We start from the raw sequence: 22,706 nt of genomic DNA, 5'->3' as shown, positions 1-22,706 counted from the left end.
CAAGAATGAGGTGTTACAGCAAATGCCCACAGCTTTTTATCAGGAGTCACTGGGTAACAATAAGAGTGGCAATTCCTGACTGATTTTCTTCCTCTGTCCAATCGGGGGGCAATCTGGGCAATTGTGCTATTTGCAATATGAAGGTTTCATGTGGGATGAAATCTGCTAACGCAGCACAGAACAGGGATCAAAGCTGGGAATCACAGGGAGAATTGATGTATTATGTGATGTTAGTAGTGACAGTGTTAAAATCTATAGCACCACTGGAGACGGCGGTACGGGATTCGGAGGCCCTCTGAGTGGGGCGCATTCCCCTTCCAGCTGTGTCCAGTGCAGCTTGCACTGAGCCACATGCTGGGAAGGACATGACATCACTCACCCCTATTGGCTAATGTGATGTCCTATTTGCAAACTTGGACCATGCAGTTCCATTCAATGTATTCGCTTGGCACTCACCAGACAAGATGTGTTCAGGGGCCCAGCACCAGTGTTATTTAAAGGACCAGGCACCCAACTTGCAGGTAAGCTTATTTTCAATAACCTCTGCTATTGCAAAATCCCTGGAACTACTGTGGAGTGTTTTTGGAGGTGTTGTGGGGATGGGCTGGTTGTTTCATGAGGAACGGTTGGACAGGCTAGGCTTGTATCTGCTGGAGTTTAGGAGAGTAAGAGGCGACTTGATTGAAACATAGAAGATCCTGAGGGGTCTTGACAGGGTGGATGTAGAAAGGACGTTTTCCTTTGTGGGAGTATCTCGAACTAGGAGTCACTGTTTAAAAATAAGGGGTCGCCCATTTAAGACAGAGATGACGAAAAAAAATTTTTCTCAGAGGGTCGTGAGTCTTTTGGAATTCTCTTCCTCAAAGGGCAGTGGAAGCAGAGTCTTTAAATATTTTTAAGGCAGAGGTAGATAGATTCTTGATAAGCAAGGGGGTGAAAGGTTATTCGGGATAGGTGGGAATGTGGAGTTGAGGTTACAATCAGATCAGCCATGATCTTACTGAATGGCGGAGCAGGTTCAAAGGGCTCAGTGGCCACTCCTGCTCCTAATTCGTATGCTAGAATGGTCGTATGTTGGTATGTTCCTAGATTTGACAGGCAGTGTTGCTGCATCCTCACAGGGAGGAAAGAGGATTTGGTGGCCTGTCCACACAAAGGCTGCAACAGGTATGGGGGGGTGGGTAGCAGCGGCAGTGTCTCTGTTCCGGCAAAATGACAGGGTGATGGAGCAGAGGCTGTGGAAAGGGAAAGCTCTGTGCAATGTCCTTTGATGAGTTAGAGCCGGACCCCTCCATGCTCCTCGACAGTGATATGAGGTTGTCTGGCAAGCCAGTCAATGCACCCAGCATCTCAGTGTGCATGCCCATCAGTGTTCTCCTGTAGGCCACCCCATTGATGTCTTCATCGAGCCCCATGTAGCAGAACTCATCTGTGACCTCGTCCTCCTGTGAACTATCCTTTCCCCCTGGAATTCACATGTGCCTGGTAACTCACCACATGCAGATCCCAACTCTATACTAGCCTCTAAAATATATGCAATGGCAGTACCTGAGCTGGTGGCTGTAATTGTCAGATCAAGTGATGGGGCTTCTTCATTGGTACTGTGTTGTTGTTCTCTCTCTTACTCCTGGGTATGCTGTGGCTGAACAGGTGACAGTTCATAAGTATCGAAAAGCAGGAAATCAGGAAGGGGAAGATTGGGATGAGGGAAGCAGGGTTGTCCATGGTTACACCTTCTGCAGCTTCTTCAGCAGGCTAGATATAAGGATGAGGGTGAGCTAAAGGTTGAAAAGGGGCATAAGGCAGGAATATACCATCATCCTTAATATTGTTGCTATTACAGAGACTTGGTTGAGGGAAGGACAGGATTGGCAGCTAAATGTTCCAGGATTTAGAAGCTTCAGGCGGGATAGAGGGGGATGTAAAAGGGGTGGGGGAGTTGCATTACTGGTTAAGGAGCATATCACAGCTGTACTGCGGGAGGACACCTTGGAGGGGTCATGCAGCGAGGTAATATGGGTAGAGCTCAGGAATAGAAAGGGTGCAGTCACGATGTTGGGGGTTTTGTACAGGCCTCCCAACAGCCAGCGGGAGATAGGGGAGCAGATATGTAGACAGATTTTGGAAAGATGTAAAAGCAACAGGGTTGTAGTGGTGGGTGATTTTAACTTCCCCTATATTGACTGGGACTCACTTAGCTAGGGGCTTGGATGGGGCAGCATTTGTAAGGAGCATCCAGGAGGGCTTCTTGAAACAATTTGTAGATAGTCCAACTAGGGAAGGGGTCGTACTGGACCTGGTATTGGGGAATGAGCCCGGCCAGGTGGTCGAAGTTCCAGTAGGGGAGCATTTCGGGAACAGTGACCATAATTCCGTGAGTTTTAAGGTGCTTGTGGATAAGGATAAGAGTAGTCCTCGGGTGAAGGTGCTAAATTGGGGGAAGGCTAATTATAACAATATTAGGCAGGAACTGAAGAATTTAGATTGGGGACGACTGTTTGAGGGTAAATCAACATCTGACATGTGGGAGTCTTTCAAACGTCAGTTGATTAGAATCCAGGACCAGCATGTTCCTGTGGGGAAGAAGAATGTTTGGCAAGTTTTGGGACCCTTGGATAACGAGGGATATTGTGAGCCGAGTCAAAAAGAAAAAGGAAGCATTCATAAGGGCTAGAAGGCTGGGAACAGACAAAGCCCTTGAGGAATATAAAGAAAGTAGGAAGGAACTTAAGCAAGGAGTCAGGAGGGCTACACGAGGTCATGAAAAGTCATTGGCAAACAGGATTAAGGAGAATCCCAAGGCTTTTTATACGTATATAAAGAGCAAGAGGGTAGCCAGGGAAAGGGTTGGCCCACTCAAGGGCAGAGGAGGGAATCTATGCGTGGAGCCAGAGGAAATGGGCGAGGTACTAAATGAGTACTTTGCATCTGTATTCACCAACGAGAAGGACTTGGTGGATGATGAGTCTAGGGAAGGGAGTGTAGATAGTCTGGGTCATGTCGATATCAAAAAGGAAGAGGTGTTGGGTGTCTGGAAAAGCATTAAGGTAGATAAGTCCCCAGGGCCTGATGGGATCTAGAACATAGAACATAGAACAGTACAGCACAGTACAGGCCCTTCGGCCCACGATGTTGTGCCGAACATTTAAACTACTCTAATATCAAACTAACTACCTACCCTTCATTCTACTATCATCCATGTACCTATCCAAGAGTCGCTTAAATGTCCCTAATGTATCTGCTTCTACTACCACCGCTGGCAGCGCATTCCACGCACCCACCACTCTCTGTGTAAAGAACCTACCTCTGACATCTCCCCGAAACCTTCCTCCAATCACCTTAAAATTATGCCCCCTGGTGATAGCCCTTTCCACCCTGGGAAAAAGTCTCTGACTATCCACTCTATCTATGCCTCTCATCATCTTGTACCCCTCTATCAAGTCACCTCTCATCCTTCTACGCTCCAACGAGAAAAGCCCTAGCTCCCTCAATCTTTCTTCGTAGGACATGCCCTCCAATCCAGGCAGCATCCTGGTAAATCTAATACTAATTCCTTATGATTGAAGGAAGGACATTGATGAAGCAGCTGAAGATGGTTGGGCCTAGGACACTACCCTGAGGAACTCCTGCAGTGATGTCCTGGAGCTCAGATGATTGACTCAACAACCACAGCCATCTTCCTTTGCGCTAGGTATAACTCCAACCAGCAGAGATTCTTCCCCCTGATTCCCATTGACCTCAGTTTTGCTAGGGCTCCTTGATGCCATACTGGGTCAAATGCTGCCTTGATGTCAGGGGAATCACTCTCACCTCACCTCTTGAGTTCAGCTCTTTTATCCATGTTTGAACCAAGGCTGTAATGAGGTCAGGAGCTGAGTGTCCCTGGCGGAACCCAAATTGAGCATGACTGAGCAGGTTATTGCTAAGCAAGTTCTGTTTGATGGCACTGTTGATAACACCTTCCATCACTTTACTGATGATTGAGAGGAGACTGATGGGGCGGTAATTGACTGTGTTGGACTTGTCCTGCTTTTTGTGTACAGAACTTACCTGGGCAATTTTCCACATTGCCGGGTAGATGCCAGTGTTGTAGCTGTACTGGAACAGCTTTGCTAGGGGTGCGGCAAGTTCTGGAGCACAGGGCTTCAGTACTATTGCCGGAATATTGTGGATGCTCCATCATTGAATGCATTTAAAGCTGGGATAGCAGGTCTTGCAGGGAATCAAGGGATATGGGGAGCAGGCAGGAAAGTGGAATTGAAGCACAAGATCAGCCATGATCATATTGAATGGCAGAGCAGGCTCAATGGGCTATATGGTCTACCTCTGCTCCTATTTCTTGTGTTCTTGTGTAGAGAGAACCAATGTGACCAACCCTCTGACTCTCCTGTTGAGTCCTTCACTCCTTGCCCCCATGCCCCCTCACCACTACCTCACCACCACAAAGGTAGAAAGTCACTGGCCAGGAGACGTAAAAATTTTGAAAGGAACCTAAAATCAGGGTAGGCTGCTGTCGCTAACTCTGAGGTTAGGCCTCAGCTGGACTATTGTGGAGAATTCTGGGCACCACACTTCAAGAAAGACATAAAGGCCTTAGGAAGAGAATAGAGGATGTTTCCCAGAATGTTACCTGGGACGGGGAACTTCAGTATGGGGAGAGTTTGGAAACATTAGGATTGTTCTCCTTGGAATGGAGAAGGTAGAAGGTGACCTCATAGAGGTTTTCAAGATGATGAGAGGTTTTGACAGACTAGGGGGAGAAAAGCTCTTCCCTCTGGCGAGTGAGTCAATAACCAAAGATAATAGATTTAAAATCATTGGCAAAAGATCTAGAGTGGAGATAAGAAATGTTTTCGGAGTTGTCAGGATTTGGAATGCACGACCTGAAAAGGTGGGGGAAGCTGATTCCATAAGTAATTTTAAAAGGAAGTTGGACAGGTACTTGAGGAATTTACAGTTTTACAGACAATAAATGGGGATGTGGGACAAAGCACAACTGGTCTTTCAAAGAGCCAGAACTAGCATGATGGACTGAATGGCCTCCTTCTCCACAGTGGGTTTCTATCATTCTATGAACAATGAGTTCGAACGAACATCACTCACCAATGTAAATGAGATGGAAAGATAAGTAGAACGTGAAAAGAAATGAGAGAGTATGAGAAGCAAGAGAGACAGAAGGAAAGAGGAAAGGAAGGAGAAATCAGAATGGAAAGCCACAGATGTTGAATTGTGATGATTATACCTGTGAAGATGTACAAGGGAGGATTTTGTCTCAGACTCAAATATTTAGCTGTCTGCCAGAAATAACTAGCATTGAAAATCTGCTTTGTTGTTTGTTCTAACACTGTAATAAAGGCAAAGATAAAAATAACAAGTCACATATATAAAATCCTTGGAGCAACGATGTCAGGCCAGGAGAAGTGTCTTGTACAGTTTGGGAGGTGAATGTGTACTGGTTATGTTACTGGAGTAGTAATCCTGAGAACAGTATTCAAATCCCACTGTGGTTATTGCGTTTTTTTTAACTTCTGGGAATCAAAAAAAGCTGGCAAGAGTAAAAGTGACCATGAAGTTGTCAGATTGTTGTTAAAAAAACTCAACGCATTCACAGAGGTTCTTTAAGGAAGGAAACCTGCTGTTCTTATCTGGTCTTTATGTGACTCCAGTCGCACACTAATGTGTTTGACTCTTATGTGCCCTCTGAAGTAGTCCAGCAAGCCACTGATACAGAAAATAAGGGGACCATTCGGCCCATCGTGCATAGAGCTATCCAATTAATCCCACACCCTGCTCTTTCCTCATAGCCCTGTAAATCTATCCAATTCTCTTTTGAATGTTACTATTGAATCTGCTTCCACCAGGCAGTGCTTCCTCATGTAGCCTCTGGTTCTTTTGTCAATCACCTTAAATCTGTGACCTTTGGTTATTGACACTTCAGTCACTGGAATCCATTTCTCTTTATTTACTCTGTCAATGATTTTGAACACTGATATCAAATGTCCCCTTAACCTTCTCTGCTCTAAGGAGAACAAACCCCAACTTTTCCGTGTAACTGTAATCCCTCATCCCTAGTCAACTAGGGATGGGCAGTAAATTCCAGCCTTGCTATCAATGCTCACATCCCAAGAATGCATTTTTAAAAAAGAATATAGAATAAAATGACAGACATTGAATGGCACTCCTCCATCCACTCCACTCTTCACTCCTCAAAAAAAAATTGCACAGTGGCAGAGTGGTAATGTCACTGGGCTAGTAAACCAGAGGCCCAGGCTAATGTCCTGGGTGCATGGAGTCAAATCCCACCTCGGCAACTGGTGGAATTTCAATTTAATTAATTAATAAATATCTGTAATTGAAAGCTAGTCTCAGTAATAGTGCCCTGAAACTATCATCAATTGTTTTAAAAACCCATCTGGTTCACTAATGTCCTTTAAGGAAAGAAATCTGCCATCCTTACCTGATCTGGCCTACATGTGACTCCAGGCGCAATGTGGTTGACTCTTAACTGCCCTCTGAAATGGCCTAGCAAGCCACTCAGTTCAAGGGCAATTAGGGATGGGCAATAAATGCTGGCCTTGCCATTGACGCCCACATCCCATGAACGAATTAAAAAATACTTAAGACAGAAGATGTCCCAAGGCACATCATCAAGGCTTGAGGAGAAAGGGTGCTAAGAAAAATACAGGGAGATTATTAAGACTTAGAAAACTTGGTCAAAGCCACAACTTGTATTTTTATAGCATCTATAGCATGGTAATGTTTCACAGGAGTGATTATCAAACAAATATTGACACCACGCCAAAGGAGACATGACTACAGATGACCAAAAGCTTGGTCAACAAAGTAGGTTTTAAGCTGCGACTTAAAGGAGGACAGAGATTTTGGGGAATATTCCATAGTTTAGGACCTTGATGTCTGAAGGCACGGCCACCAATGGTGGGCCAAAGGAAGTTGGGGAGGGACAGGAGGCCATAGTTGGAGAAACATAGAGATCTTGGATGGTTGTAGGGCCTGTGGGGCTACAGAGATAGGGAGGGGCAAGGTTATGGAAGGATTTGAACATTAAGAGAAGTTGGTGGACCGGGAGGTAATGTAGGTCAGTGAGCACAAGGGTGATGGGTGAATGGGAATTGGTGCGAGTTAGGATGCGGCCAGCAGAGTTTTGCTCTGTCAATGAACTCACTCCAAACACTTTTCCATTATTGGAAAGTAGTTTGTTCTGACACACAACTGGTAGCTGGCTTGTAACCATAATTCAGTTATATCACTTCATGTTAATGGAGATTGGAAGATGGTAGGCCAGCCAGGAGAGCACTGGAATAATCGAGTCTGGAGGTGACAAAGCAAAACCCATTGGTAATTAAACAGAAGAAATGTTTTTTGTGTTATTCGTGGCCATTGGAAAGCGATAAAAGAAAAGAATGCAATGCACTGATTTTCTGGACTAGCATACACTTCAACTAATAACTGGGAACTGTAAAACAATCTGTTAAAAAATGTCTGATAACAATCTCTGTGAAGCTTTCAGTAATGCTCAAGGGAAATGAAAAGCATCATGTTCGGAACTTGTTCTGCCGTGTAGATGAAGTGATACAATTGAATTATGGTTACAAGCCAGCTACCAGTTTTATGTACAGAACTACTTTCTAATAACAGTAATGGGTTTGGAGTCTTGGAATCATAGAATCACAGAACATAGAAGGAGGCCATTCGGCCCATCATGCCTGTGCCAACTCTTTGAAAGAACTATCCAATTAGTCCCACTCCCCCTGGTCTTTCCCCATAGCCCTGCAAATTGTTCCCTTTTCAAGTATTTATCTGAGTCCCTTTCAAAAGTTATTATTGATTCTGCTTTCACCACCATTTCAGGCAGGACATGGCAGATCAGAACATCTTGCTGTGTAAATAAAAAGGTCCCCTCATCTCTCCTCTGCTTCTTTTGCTAATTAGCTTGGTGGTGATTAAAAATAGTCTCCCTCCTCACCCCCAATAGGGCTTTGTGCGTAAATGCATTGACCACCTTGTCACTGGGTGCAAGAAACTCATGGGCTTAGTCAGTGTCGAGTTAGGTAAAGCTTGATCGGAAACTGTGGTGAGAGGACAGGTTGTGTATATGAGGCTTGAGTATAAAAGACTAAGGGGTGATCTAATTCTGGTGTTTAACATGATAGGGTAGTTAGAGAAAAACTATATCCTCTCATGGGGGGAGTCTAGAACAAGGAAGAACAATCTGAAAATTAGAGCCATTCAGAGGTGATGTCAGGAAGCACTTCTTCATGCAAAGGGTAGTGGAAATCTGAAACGCTCTCCCCAAAAAGGTGTTGAGGCTGGAGGTCAACTGAAAATTTCAAGACTGCGATTGATAGATTTTTGTTAGGTAAGGGTATTAAAGAATATGGAGCCAAGATGGATAAATAGAGTTAAGATACAGATCAAGCATGATCTAATTGAATGGCAGATGGGCTTGAATGTCCTCTTCACATCTTATTTTCCTACCTATCTTTGTATCATCAGCATCCCTTCATCCAAGTCATTTATAGAAAATGTAAAAAGTTGAGACCTCAGCATTAATCCCTGTGGTACACCTGTTACATCTTGTCAACCAGAAAATGACCCATTTTTATGCCAACTCTCTGTTTCCTGTTAGCTAGACAAGCTTCTATCCATGCCAATATGTTACCCCCTACGCCATGAGTTTTTATTTTCCGCAATAACCTTTGATGTGGCACCTTATCAAATGCCTTCTGGAAATCTCAGTATAGTACATCCACCGGCTCCCCTTTATCCACAGCACATGAACTCCCTCAAAGAACTCCAATAAATTGGTTAAACATGATTTCCATTTCACAAAACCATGTTGACTCTGCCTGATTACCTTAAATTGTTCTAAATTCCCTGCTATAACATCTTTAATAATAGTTTCTAACAATTTCCCTGTGACAAATGTTAAGCTAACTGACCTTAGTTTCTTGCTTTCTGTCTCTCTCCCTTTTTGAATAAAGGAGTTACATTGGCTATTTTCCAATCTAATGGAATCTTCCCTGAAGCTAGGGAATTTTAGAAAATTAAAACCAACACATCAACTATCTCACTTGCCACTTCTTTTAAGACCCTAGGAGGAAGTCCATCAGGACCCAGGGACTTGTTAGCCCAACAATTTGCTCAGTACCACTTCTCTGGTGATTGTAATTTTCTTGAGTTCCTCTCTCCCTTCCATTTCCTGATTTACAGCTATTTCTGGAATGTTACTTGTATCTTCTATAGTGAAGACTGATGCAAAATACCTGCTCAATTCATCCGCTATCTCCTTATTTTCCATTATTAATTCCCCAGACTCACTTTCTATAGGACCAACACTCATTTTGTTAGCTCTTTTCTTTTTAAAATATCTGTTGAAACTCTCACTATCTGATAAAGTAACAGAGAAGGTTGAAGAAGGGAATGCAGTGGATGTTGTATATATGGATTTTAAGAAAGCATTTAGAACCATAAAGCCATAGAAACCCATTATGGCACAGAAGGAGGCCATTCAGCCCATCGTGTCCATGCCAGCCGAAAAAATTCGCCAACCAATCTAATCCCACTTTCCAGCACCTGATCCATAGTCTTGCAGGTTACAGTACTTCAGGTGCATGTCCAGGACCTTTTAAAACAATTGAGGGTTTCTGCCTCCACCACTGTTCCTGGCAGTGAATTCCAGCCACTGACCACCCTCTGGGTGAAAGAATTTGTCCTCATATCCCCTCTAACCCTTCTATCAATCACTTTAAATCTGTGCCCCCTGGTAACTGACCTCCCCGTCAGGGGAAACAGGTTCTTCCTGTCTACTCTATCTAGGCCCCTCATAATTTTGTATACCTCAATTAAGTCACCCCTCAGCCTCCTCAGTTCCAGGGAAAACAACCCCAGCCTATCCAATCTTTCCTCATAGCTGCAACTTTCAAGCCCTGACAGCATTCTTGTAAATCTCCTCTGTACTCTATCCACAGCAATTACGTCCTTTCTGTAATGTGGTGACCAGAACTGTACGCAATACTCCAGCTGTGACCTAACCAGCGTTTTACACATCCCTGCTTTTGTAGTCTATACTTCGGCCAATGAAGGAAAGCATTCCATATGCCTTCTTCATCACTCTATCTACCTATCCTGCCACCTTCAGGGACCTGTGGACATGCACTCCATGGTCTCTCACTTCTACTACCCCTCTCAATATCCTCCCACTTACTTTGTATTCCCTCACTTTATTTGCCCTCCCCAAGTGCATTACCCCACACTTCTCTGCATTGAACTCCATTTAACACTTTCCCGTCCACTCAACCAAACCATTGATATCATTCTGGAGTCTACAGCTATCCTCTTCACTACACGGCCAATTTTTGTGTCATCACAAAATTTTCCAATCATGCCTCCCACATTTAAGTCCAAATCATTAATATATACCACAAACAGCATAAAAGGTTGGTTAACAAAAGTTAGGCTCATGGAATCGGAGGGTCAGTGTCCAACTGGTTAAAAAATTGGCTTAAGGACAGAAAACAGCGAGTCGTAGTAAATGGTTATTTTTCAGACTGGAGGATGGTAGACAGTAGTGTTCCCCAAGGGTCAGTGCTGGGAACACTGTTTTTTTTTCCTATATATAAATGAATTGGATCTTGGAATACAGAGTAGGATCTCAAAATTTGCCAATGACACCAAACTTGGAGGTGCAGCAAACAGTAGGATGACACGAACCATAGGAGTAGCAGAATGGGCAGACAGGTGGCAGATGCAATTTAATACTGACAAACGTGAGGTGATGCATTTTGGCAGAAAGAATAGGGAGAGGCAATATATACTTAATGGCACAGTTCTAAAGAGTGTACAGGAACAGAGGATTGGGAGTGCCTGTCTTTGAAGGTGGCAGGACATATTGAGAGAGTGGTTAGTAAAACATAGGTTGTTGGGCTTCATAAATAGGTGCATTGAGTACAAAAGCAGGGAAGTTATGCTGAACCTTTATAAAGCTCTGGCCAGGCCTCCACTGAAGTATTCCGTCCAATTCTGGTCACCGCACTTTAAGAAGAATGAGAGGGTGCAGAGGAGATTTAGCAGAATAGTTCCAGGGATGGAGGATTTTAGTTACAAGGCTAGTTTGGAAAAGCTGTGTTTGTTCTCCTTAGAACAAAGGAGATTGAGGGGAGATTTAATAAAAGTGTGGCTTAGATAAGTTAGACATGGAAAAACTGTTCCCATTAACTAATGGTGCAAGGACTACGGAAAAAAAATTGAAAGTTTTGGGCAAGAGGTGTGGAGGAAATATGCGGAAGAACCTTTTTAAGCAGCGGGTGATAATGACCTGGAACTTACTGCCCACAAGGGTGGTGGAAGTTGAGACGTTCAAAGACTTCAAGAGCAACTTAGATGGGCGCTTGAAGGAAATAGACTTGCAGGGCTGGGGGATCAAGCAGGGAGTGGAACGGACTGGAGAGCTGGCATGGACTCTATGGACCAAATGACCTCCTGTGCCATTAAATGACTCTATGATTTCTTTCTCGAAAGAACAGTGGTGAAGCAGATAGGTTTTTATGACAATGCGGTTGTTTTATGGTCACCATTACTGAGATTGTCTTTTTAATTCCAGATTTATTTAATTAATTGAATTTAAATTCCTTGGCTACCATGGTGGGATTTGAACTTATGCCACTGAATCAATAGCTCAGGCTTTTGGATTACTATTCCAGTAACATAACCACAATGCTAGTATTCTTTATGTAATTTCTCATTGTTGCTGGATAAATATCCTGGAACTCATTACCTAACACATTGTGGGAGCACCGTCACCACAATGACTGCAGAGGTTCAAGTTGAAGGGTTATGACCACCTTCACAGGGCAATTGAGGTGTCCACTGTGACTCAGCGGTAGCACTCTGGCCTCTGAATCTAAGTGCTGATATTTAAGTCCCACACCAGAGACTTGAGCGTATAATCCAGGCTAACACTTCCAGTGCAGTACTGAGGGAGTTCTGCACTGTCACAGGTGCCACTTTTCAGATGAATGGTTAAATCGAGGTCCTGTCTGCCTCTCAAGGAGCGTAAAAGACCTCATGGCACTCCTAGACAATGAGCAGGGTTGTTCTCCCAGTGTCCTGGCCAATATTTATCTCTCAACTAACGCCAAATAACAGACTGTCTGCTCATATATCCCATTGCTGTTTGTGGGAGCTTGCTGTGTGCAAATTGGCTGCTGCATTTCCTACATTCCAACAATGACTGCGCTTCGAAAGTACTTCATTGGCTGTAAAGCACTTTGAGCCACCATGAGGTCATGAAAAGTGCTATTTAATACAGGTTCTTTCTTTTTCTAAGCATGGGCAATAAATTTCAGTGTTGTTCCCATCCCAAGAACAAATATTTAAAAATAAAACATCACTCTCTACATTCAAATATGAAAGTGAAAATTTGGATGAAATGATGGAGGGTTATCTGTGTCCATGCTCAAGGAAGATAAAGTAGTTGGAAAATGGGGAATTAAATGAGACATGAAGCTCACAGAGCATTTTGACCGATACTGTAAATTATGTATCATCCATCTCATTCAGGCACTCCATCACTTTTTTTGACAGCAAACACTGAAGTGGAAGGATGAGGCACTACAGAGGAAGGTACTCAAAGAACAAGTATTCAAAGCAATTGGCTGTAAATCGGTTGTGAATTCATCCAGAATTAAAGAGAGTTTAAATATGTCAGGAAAGACTGAACAGGCTGGGGCTCTTTTCTCTAGAAAAGAGAAGACTGAGAGGTGACCTGACAGAGGTGTTTAAGATTATGAAAAGATTTGATAGGGTAGACCTAGAGACACTTCCACATGTGGGGGAGACCAAAACTAGGGACGATAAATATAAAACAGTCACCAACAAATCCAATAAGGAATTCAGGACAAACCAGAGAGTGGTGAGAATATGGAGCACGCTACCACATGGAGTAGTTGAGTTGAATAGCATAGATGCATTTCAGGGGAAAGTTGGGTAAACACATGAGGGAGAAAGGAATAGAATGATGAGGTTAGATGAAGAGAGGTGGGAGGAGGCTCGCATGGAGTGTAAACACCATTATGGACCAGATGGGCGGAATTGGCCTGTTTCAGTGCAGTAACTACTATGTAATTCAGTGTAATCCTGGTGTATAAGCTGCTTGAGTCAATGGGTCTATTGGCCCAGGGCAGTTCTACATTTAAATCTGTGCACTCTGATAAATCATCTAATATATTATTTTGATTATGCACACGATTTCACAGAATCAAGCTACAGATAATAAAATTCATAACCAGGCTTGCTGAAAACAATTTGAATGTTAATGAAACCACTCGGATAGAAATTCTTTTACTGACCCATTTTTTTATTCGTTCATGGGATGTGGGCATTGCTGGCCAGGCCAGCATTTATTGCCCATCCCTAATTGCCCCTGAGAAGGTGGTGGTGGTGAACTGCTTTCTTGAACCGCTGCAGTCCATGTGGGGTAGGTACACCCACAGTGCTGTTAAGGAGGGAGTTTCAGGATTTTGACCCAGTGACAGTGAAGGAACGGTGATATAGTTCCAAGTCAGGATGGTCTGTGGCTTGGAGAGGAACTTGAAGGTGGTGGTGTTCCCATGCAACTGCTGCCCTTGTCCTTCTAGGTGTTAGAGGTCACGGGTTTGGAAGGTGCTGTCTAAGGAGCCTTGGTGCGTTGCTGCAGTGCATCTTGTAGATGGTACACATTGCTGCCAGTGCATTGATGGTGGAGGGAGTGAATGTATGTGAATGGGGTGCTAATCAAGCGGGCTTCTTTGTCCTGGATGGTGTCAAGCTTCGAGTGTTGTTGGAGCTGCACCCATCCAGACAAGTGGAGAGCATTCCATCACACTCCTGACTTGCACCTTGTAGATGGTGGACAGGCACTGGGGAGTCAGGAGGTGAGTTACTCCTTGCCTAGCCTCTGACCTGTTCTTGTAGTCATGGTATTTATATGGCTACTCCAGTTCAGTTTCTGGTCAATGGTAGCCCCTAGGATGTTGATAGTGGGGGATTCAGCAATTGTAATGTCATTGAATGTCAAGGGGAGATGGTTAGATTCTCTCTTGTTGGAGATGGTCATTGCCTGGCACTTGTGTGGCATGAATGTTACTTGCCACTTATCAGCCCAGACCTGGATATTGTCCAGGTCTTGCTGCATTTCTGCAAGGACTGCTTCAGTATCTGAGGTGTTGCGAATGGTGCTGAACATTGTGCAATCATCAGCGAACATCCCCACTTCTGACCTTATGATTGAAGGAAGGTCATTGATGAAGCAGCTGAAGATGGTTGGGCCTAAGACACTACCCTGAGGAACTCCTGCAGTGATGTCCTGGAACTCCAACAACCACAACCACCTTCCTTTGTGCTAGGTATGACTCCAACCAGCGGAGATGCTTCCCCCTGATTCCCATTGACTCCAGTTTTGCTAGGGCTCCTTAATGCTGTACGTAGTCAAATCCTGTCTTAATGTCAAGGGCAGTCACACTCACCTCACCTCTTAAATTCAGCCCTTTTGTCTATGTTTGAACCAAGGCTGTAATGGGGTCAGGAGCTGAGTGGCCCTGGCAGAACCCAAACCGAGCATCACTGAGCAGGTTATTGCTAAGCAGGTGCCGCTTGATAACACTGTCGACGACACTTTCCATCACTTTATTGATGATCGAGAGTAGACTGATGGGGTGGTAATTGACTGGGTTGGTCTTGTCCTGCTTTTTGTGTACAGGACATTTCTGGGCAATTTTTCACACTGCCGGGTAGATGCCAGTGTTGTAGCTGTACTGGGACAGCTTGGCTAGGGGTGTAGCAAGTCCTGGAGCACAGGTCTTTAGCACTATTGCAGGAATGTTGTCAGGGCCCAGAGCCTTTGAAGTATCCAGTTCTTTCAAGTAATTTCTTGATATCATACGGATTGAATTGAATTGGCTGAAGTCTGGCATCTGTGATGCTGGGGATTTCAGGAGGATGCCGAGATGGATCATCAACTCGGCACTTCTGGCTGAAGATTGTTGCAAATGCTTCAGCTTTATCTTTTGCACTGATGTGCTGGGCTCCCCCATCATTGAGGATGGGGATATTTGTGGAGCCTCCTGCTCCAGTTAGTTGTTTAATTGTTCACCACCATTCACGGCTGGATGTGGCAGGACTGCAGAGCTTAGACCTGATCTGCTGGTTGTGGGATTGCTTAGCTCTGTCTACTGCATGCTGCTTATGCTGTTTGGCACGCAAGTAGTCCTGTGTTGTAGCTTCACCAGATTGATACCTCATTATTGCTGCTCCTGGAATGCACTTCTGCACTCTTTGTTGAACCAGGGTTGATCCCCCAACTTGCTGGTAATGGTAGAGTGGGGGATATGCCGGGTCATGAGGTTATAGATTGTGGTTAAATACAATTCTGCTGCTGCTGATGCCCCACAGTGCCTCATGGATGTCCAGTTTTGCATTGCTAGATCTGTTCGAAAACTATCCCATTTAGCATTGTGGTACTGCCACACAACACGATGGCGGGTATCCTAGGTGTGCAGATAGTACTTCGTCTCCACGAGGACTGTGCAGTGGTCACTCCTACCAATACTGTCATGGACAGATGCATCTGCGACAGGTAGATTGGTGAGGAAGAGGTCAAGTATGTTTTTCTCTCTTGTTGGTTCCCTTACCACCTGCCGCAGACCCAGTCTAGCAGATATGTCCTTTAGGAGCCACTCTTGGTGATGAACATTGAAGTCCCCTACCCAGAGTACATTTTGTACCCTTGCCATCCTCAGTGCTTCCTCCAAGTGATGTTCAACATGGAGGAGTACTGATTCATCAGCTGAGGGAGGGCGGTAGGTGGAAATCAGCAGGAGGTTTCCTTGCCCATGTTTGACCTGATGCCATGAGACTTCATGGGGTCCAGAGTTGATGTTGAGGACTCCCAGGGCAACTCCCTCACGACTGTATACCATTGTGCCGCCACTTCTGCTGGGTCTGTCCTGCCAGTGGGACAGCGATGGTGGTGCCTGTCAGGTATGATTCCATGAGTATGACTATGTCAGGCTGTTGCTTGACTAGTCTGTGGGACAGCTCTCCCAACTTTGGCACAAGCCCCCAGATGTTAGTAAGGAGGACTTTGCAGGGTCGACAGGGCTGAGTTTGCCGTTGTCGTTTCCAGGTGTTCCGTCCGGTTTCATTCCTTATTAACTTTGCATCGATTTGTTACAACTGAGTGGCCATTTCAGAAGGCAGTTAAGAGTCAACCACATTGCTGTGGGTCTGGAGTCACATGTAGGCCAGACCAGGTAAGGATAGCAGATTTCTTTCCCTAAAGGACATTAGTGAATGAGATGTGTTTTTATGACAATTGGCAATGGTTTCATGGTCATCATTAGACTAGCTTTTAATTCCAGATTTTTATTAATTGAATTCAAATTCCATCTTCTGCCATTGTGGGATTCGAAGCCATGTCCCCAGAGCCATACCCTGGGTCTCTGGGTTATTAGTCCAGTGACAATACCACTATGCCACCTCCTCCCCTATGAAAATATTTCATTCTATATTTTCCTGAGTGGGTGTCTCAGTGGGTAGCACGTTAGTCTCTGAGTGAGAAGGTTGTGCTTTCAAGTTCCACTTCAGAGACTTTCACGCAAACTCTAGGGTGATACTCCCAGTGAGGGAATGCTGCACTGTGGGAGGTGCCGTCTTTCCGATGTGATTTAAACCGAGGCCTCGCCTGCCCTCCCAGGTGCACGTTAAAGATTCCGTGGCGTAAAAACAAGAAATGCTGGAAATACTCAGCAGGCCTGGCAGCATCTGTGGAGAGAGAAGCAGAGTTAATGTCTCAGGTCAGTGACCCTTCATCAGAACTGGGCATCATCTCGAATGAGATTCCATAGCACTTTTCGACAAAGCGCTCTGGCCAACATATATCCTATAACCAACACCGTAAACAGACAGTCTGGCCATTTATTTCATCGCTGTTTGTGGGAGCTTGCTGTGTGCAAATTGGCTGTCTCATATTCTACATTACAACGATGGCTACTGTTCAAGAAGTACTTCAGTGGCTGGAAAGCAGATTGGGACATCCTGAGAAAGGGAGGAGGAATTTTCGTCACCAATGGGTTTCCAGCAGGAATTTGTTGGATTCAATTGGATTCCTTACTGACGACGACAGGTTTTCTTGTCGGGAATGGCGGGAAGTGACTGCTGGCCTTTTCAGCTGTTACTATTGTGGGGGAGAGGGAGCATTCAGGCAGGGGTGGAATGGAGTGGAGGAATGGTCTAACAATATGGAAAGTGGAGGTCACAGTGCAGGGCAGGAAAGATTCCCAGAGGAATGTTCGTTCTCTCCCAACTGCCACAAAGGACATTTTGCCTCAAATGTTCTGATCTCCTTACAACCTTCTCCTTAATGGTGGGAAAGGTCACAGCGGATTCAGGTCAGAGTTCAAACTGCGGTTGGAGCCAGATGATGTCATCTGACCACGACCTGCACACTTAAAGACCCCTTCGGCTTCGGGCGGGTGCCTTTGCTGTCTGTTCGGATAATCAGGTTAAAATTGAAGATGGCAGGATTTAGGCAGGTAAATTGCCATTCTGGTTTTAATTGGCAACTTGCCCAATTTTCTCCAGGCAGTGAAGGTGAAAATTGACCCCCTTTCCCAGTTTGCTACCCAACGTCCCATGATTGACAGTGCACTTGTGTGGCAGGAAACAGGATCTGACTTAGCAGTGATGTCTTCCACAATTAACTAGCCGTCCAACACTCACTGTCAGCAACAGCAACTTGCATTTATGTAGCACCCTTAATGTAGAAAAATATCCCAAGGTGCTACACAGGAGTGTTATCAAAGTATGACACCAAGCCACATAAGGAAATATTAAGACAGATGACCAAATGCTTAGTCAAAGAGGTAGGTTTTAAGGAGCACCTTAACTGAGCAGAGAGATGTGGAGAGGTTCAGGGAGGGAATGACAGAGCCTAGAGCAAGTAAAGGCACAGCCGCCAATGGTGGAGCAATCAGGGATGGTCAAGAAGCCAGGATTGGAGGAGCGCAGATATCTCAGTGGGTTATAGGGCTGAAGTAGGCGAGAGACAGGGAGGGGTGAGGTAGTGACCGCGCCTGGTGGCTGTGAAACTGAACCCTGGCTTTTTCAGCACGAGTTCACATCTTCAGCAGAAGAGCAAGTTTGGAGTGTGGATCATATCGGGGTCACTGCTAGGTTTGCTGTACTGGGAATGCTCTCTTAACAGCTGTGTCGACAGCTGTCCTGAGATAGCAGTGAGCCATTCGCAAAACAAATCCCTTTAATGAGGTGAAGACATCATCTTAATAGCAGGGATGGCATGCGAAACATAAGCTGAGAGCAGAAGGGCAAATGAGATTCTGCAGATCATAAAGTGGCCACTTATAAAGGGTATGATTTGAAGGTGAAGGAAAGGAGAGTGTCTAAATGTTAATAGTGCAAGAGGTGACAAAAAGCTTGCAGCGTAATCCATACCAATTCCACCAAACATCAAACAATGACCGGGATAGATTGCATCTGACAAACTTCTTGGGATGATATCAACACATTTGCTCTTCCAGCTTTATTGAGAATACATCAATAAATTAAATAGAGCAATTTTAGCTACTCTGTCTGGTACAAACACGCAGGAACATTGGAATTGTGAGATGATGAAAGGCCAAAGTCCATTTAGTTCTCCTTCTACCATCCTGGTATCACATGCGACAACGATAATCGAGTTGTTGACGAAACAGGGTGATCAATATCTATCAATGGGCTGAAATTGGTGTCTCGGGTTGACGTTAATTTCAGTTTTTGCGGGTGATGTTACTGTCAGTTTTTGCGGATGATGTTAATGTCAGTTTCTGGGCCTGATGCTAATGTTAGTTTACGGGTGTGATGTTAATGTCAGTTTTTGGCAGCGATATGAATGTCAGTTTTTGGGATGATGTCCATGTCACTTTCTGGGGGTGAAGTTAATGTCAGTTTTTTGGGGAATGTTACTTTTTTAAAAATTCATTCCTGGGATGTGGGCATCGCTGGCTATGCCAGCATTTATTGCCTATCTCTAATTGCCCTTGAGAAGGTGGTGGTGAGCTGCCTTCTTGAACCACTGTAGTCCATGTGGGGTAGGTAGACCCACAGTGCTGTTAGGAAGGGAGGTCCAGTATTTTGACCCAGTGACAGTGAAGCAACGGCGATATAGTTCCAAGTCAGGATGGTGTGTGACTTGGAGAACTTGCAGGTGGTGGTGTTCCCATGTATTTGCTGCTCTTGTCCTTCTAGTTGGTAGAGGTTGCGGGTTTGGCAGGTGCTGTCCAAGGATCTGTGGTGCATTGCTGCAATGCATCTTGTAGATGGTACACACTGCTGCTACTGTGCGTCGGTGGTGGAGGGAGTGAATGTTTGTAGATGGGGTGCTAATCAAGTGGGCTGCTTTGTCCTGGATGGTGTCGAGTTTCTTGTGTTGTTGGAGCTGCACCCATCCAGGCAAGTGGAGAGTATTCCATCACACTCCTGACTTGTGCCTTGTAGATGGTGGACAGGCTTTGGGGGAGTCAGGAGGTGAGTTACTCACCTCAGGCTTCCTAGCCTCTGACCTGCTCTTGTAGCCATATAAATACCGTGGCTACTCCAGTTCAGTTTCTGGTCAATGGTAGCCCCTAGGATGTTGATAGTGGGGGATTCAGCGATGGTAATGCCGTCGAATGTCAAGGGGAGATGGTTGGGGGGGGGGGGCAACGTTAACGTCGCCCTTGGAGGTTGAAGTTACTGTCAGTTTTTGGAGGTGCAGTTACTGTCAGTTTCCAGGGCTGAAGTTAATGTCAGTTTCCAGGAGAGATGTTAATGTCAGTTTGTACAGTTGATGTTACTGACAGGTTTTGGGGGTGATGTTAATGTCAATTTTTGGAGTGGGCAGGTTACCTCCTCTCTCCTCACTATCCCAGGCCCCAAACACTCCTTTCAGGTGAAGCAGTGATTTACTTGTACTTTCAACGTAGTATACTGTATTCGCTGCTCACAATGTGGTCTCCTCTACATTGGGGAGAGGAAGCACAGACTGGGTGACCGCTTTGTGGAACTCCGCTCAGTCCGGAAGCAGGACCCTGAGCTTCCGGTTGCTTGCCATTTCAACACTTCCCCCTGCTCTCATGCTTACATCTCTGTCCTGGGATTGCTGCAGTGTTCCAGCGAACATCAACGCAAGCTCGAGGAACAGCATCTCATCTACCGATTAGGCACACTACAGCCTGCCGGACTGAACATTGAGTTCAATAATTTCAGAGCATGACAGCCCCCCCCATTTTACTTTCATTTTTAGTTAACTTTTCCTTTTTATATTCTGTACAATCTTTTTTTTGCGTTTATTTCATTCATCTTAGTTTGTTCAGTTTGACTACCCACTGGTTTCTTTCATGTTTGCACTTGTTGCTGTTCAATCTTCAGTTCGTTAACACCTTATCTGTACTAATGCTTTGTCTTTCAACACACCATTAACATATTGTTTGCCTTTGCTCCATGACCTTTTGGTCAGCTATGTGGCCTTGTCCAATCTACACCTTCTCCTTTGTTATCTCTTGCCCCACCCCCACCTCACTTGCTTATAACTTGTGACATTTCTAATATTTGTCAGTTCCGAAGAAGGGTCACTGACCCGAAACGTTAACTCTGCTTCTCTTTCCACAGATGCTGCCAGACATGCTGAGTGGTTCCAGCATTTCTTGTTTCTATTTCTTGCAAAAATCTGTCAGATAATATCGGAGGGAGGTATTGCCCTGTCAATCCAATCTGGTACCTCCCCCCTTTGGAGCTGATCGAGGCGGTGTCTCATTTGTTCCACCATCCACAGCCCATCAGCATGGCACGATTGTCCCTGCCAGGTCCAGCATCCAAAGTGATTAATGGTCTTGGCATAGGCCTCTGGCACCACTATTCCATCTAATTGTATTTCCCTGGTTCTCTGCCCTAGACCTGTTTGATTGGGCCCCCTCAGCTTGAATTATGAGCTCCCTTATAACCCACCAGAGTCGTTCCACGTTCTCATTTACCCCTTGTGTATCTAAAGAATTGATTAAAGAAGTCCCAGTATTGATCCCGGTTACTTCATCAATTCATATTTTTTCCTCTTGTATCTATGAAATGTGTTATGCCCCCTGATCCTTGTGGCCCCTGTGGCATCAGCAACTGGTCGCAATATTCATGGCTAACATACTGTACATATTCTTAGCCTGTTCTGAACAATACTCCGGCATCCAGATATCTGAGACATTGATCAACACAGGCACAATTTCATGTTTTACATTATCATACAATGTACCAACACACTTCCATGTTCCTTTCAACTTTCCTCATCATCTGTTGCCCAATGGGAGGGGCACAAACAATTCCAAAGACACAGCTCTGTTACCCCTTCCCCTTTCTGTCTGGTCACGTAGTAGCACGGTCATCTGTGGAGCACTGTATGCATACTGCATCTTTGCCCGGATTCACCATAAGCCATGCATTCAAGTAGGTTTGGTCCCTGTTTTGATCTTTACTGGCCGTTATACACTTCCCATCCAACAAGTTGTACAATGCCCCATACTTCATATAGTCCATATTAATAGTCCTTTCATTAATCCGTTGTGCATCCATTACCGGGTCTTTGTTCTTCCTCTTCGGATATTAGCATCAGGCCCCACAGCCACTGCAGTCCGGTTCCTTCCCATTCTCCACTCGTGGTTATATCTGTAATTTAACCACACTGCCCTGGTGGTCACCAGGTGTTAGTACTTGTCCATGTTGTGAGTATCCCCTGATGAGGGATACATGTCTACCTGTGGGGTCCGAACACGTCCTGGGGAATCCAGGCGTTAATTTCAAAAGAGTAGAGATTAATATAAGTTATGTATATGGTCCTGTCGTGCTCAGGCTTCATTCCCCATCTAATAATAATCCAAATGCCTATCAATACTACCATTATTCCCAGCCCCCGAGTAGTCGATTCTCAAGTGTATTCTTCCATTGCTGGTATCTCTTTGCGTACCAGGTGGTTGTAGTTCCAGTGTACAGGATGTTGAGAGTAGTGAGGTCAGGGATAAGGTTACAAGGACGCAAGAGGGCACTGGCAAGCAAGAACGTGGTTTAAAGTGTGTCTACTTCAACGCCAGGAGCATCCGAAATAAGGTGGGTGAGCTTGCAGCATGGGTTGGTACCTGGGATCTCGATGTAGTGGCCATTTCGGAGACATGGGTAGAGCAGGGGCAGGAATGGATGTTGCAGGTTCCGGGATTTAGATGTTTCAGTAAGAACAGAGAAGATGGTAAAAGAGGGGGGGGTGTGGCATTGTTAATCAAGGAGAGTATTACAACGGCAGAAAGGACGTTTGAGGACTCGTCTACTGAGGTAGTATGGGCCGAGGTTAGAAACAGGAGAGGAGAGGTCACCCTGTTGGGAGTCTTCTATAGACCTCCGAATAGTTCCAGAGATGTAGAGGAAAGGATAGCGAAGATGATTCTCGACAGGGGCGAGTGTAACAGGGTAGTTGTTATGGGGGACTTTAACTTTCCAAATATTGACTGGAAATACTATAGTTCGAGTACTTTAGATGGGTCAGTTTTTGTCCAGTGTGTGCAGGAGGGTTTTCTGACACAGTATGTAGACAGGCCAACCAGGGGCGATGGCACATTGGATTTGGTACTGGGTAATGAACC

The sequence above is a fragment of the Heterodontus francisci genome, chromosome 9, assembly GCF_036365525.1.
Source record: "Heterodontus francisci isolate sHetFra1 chromosome 9, sHetFra1.hap1, whole genome shotgun sequence".
NCBI classification, from domain to species: Eukaryota; Metazoa; Chordata; class Chondrichthyes; order Heterodontiformes; family Heterodontidae; genus Heterodontus; species Heterodontus francisci.
Note: the sequence above shows the minus strand (reverse complement) of the source record.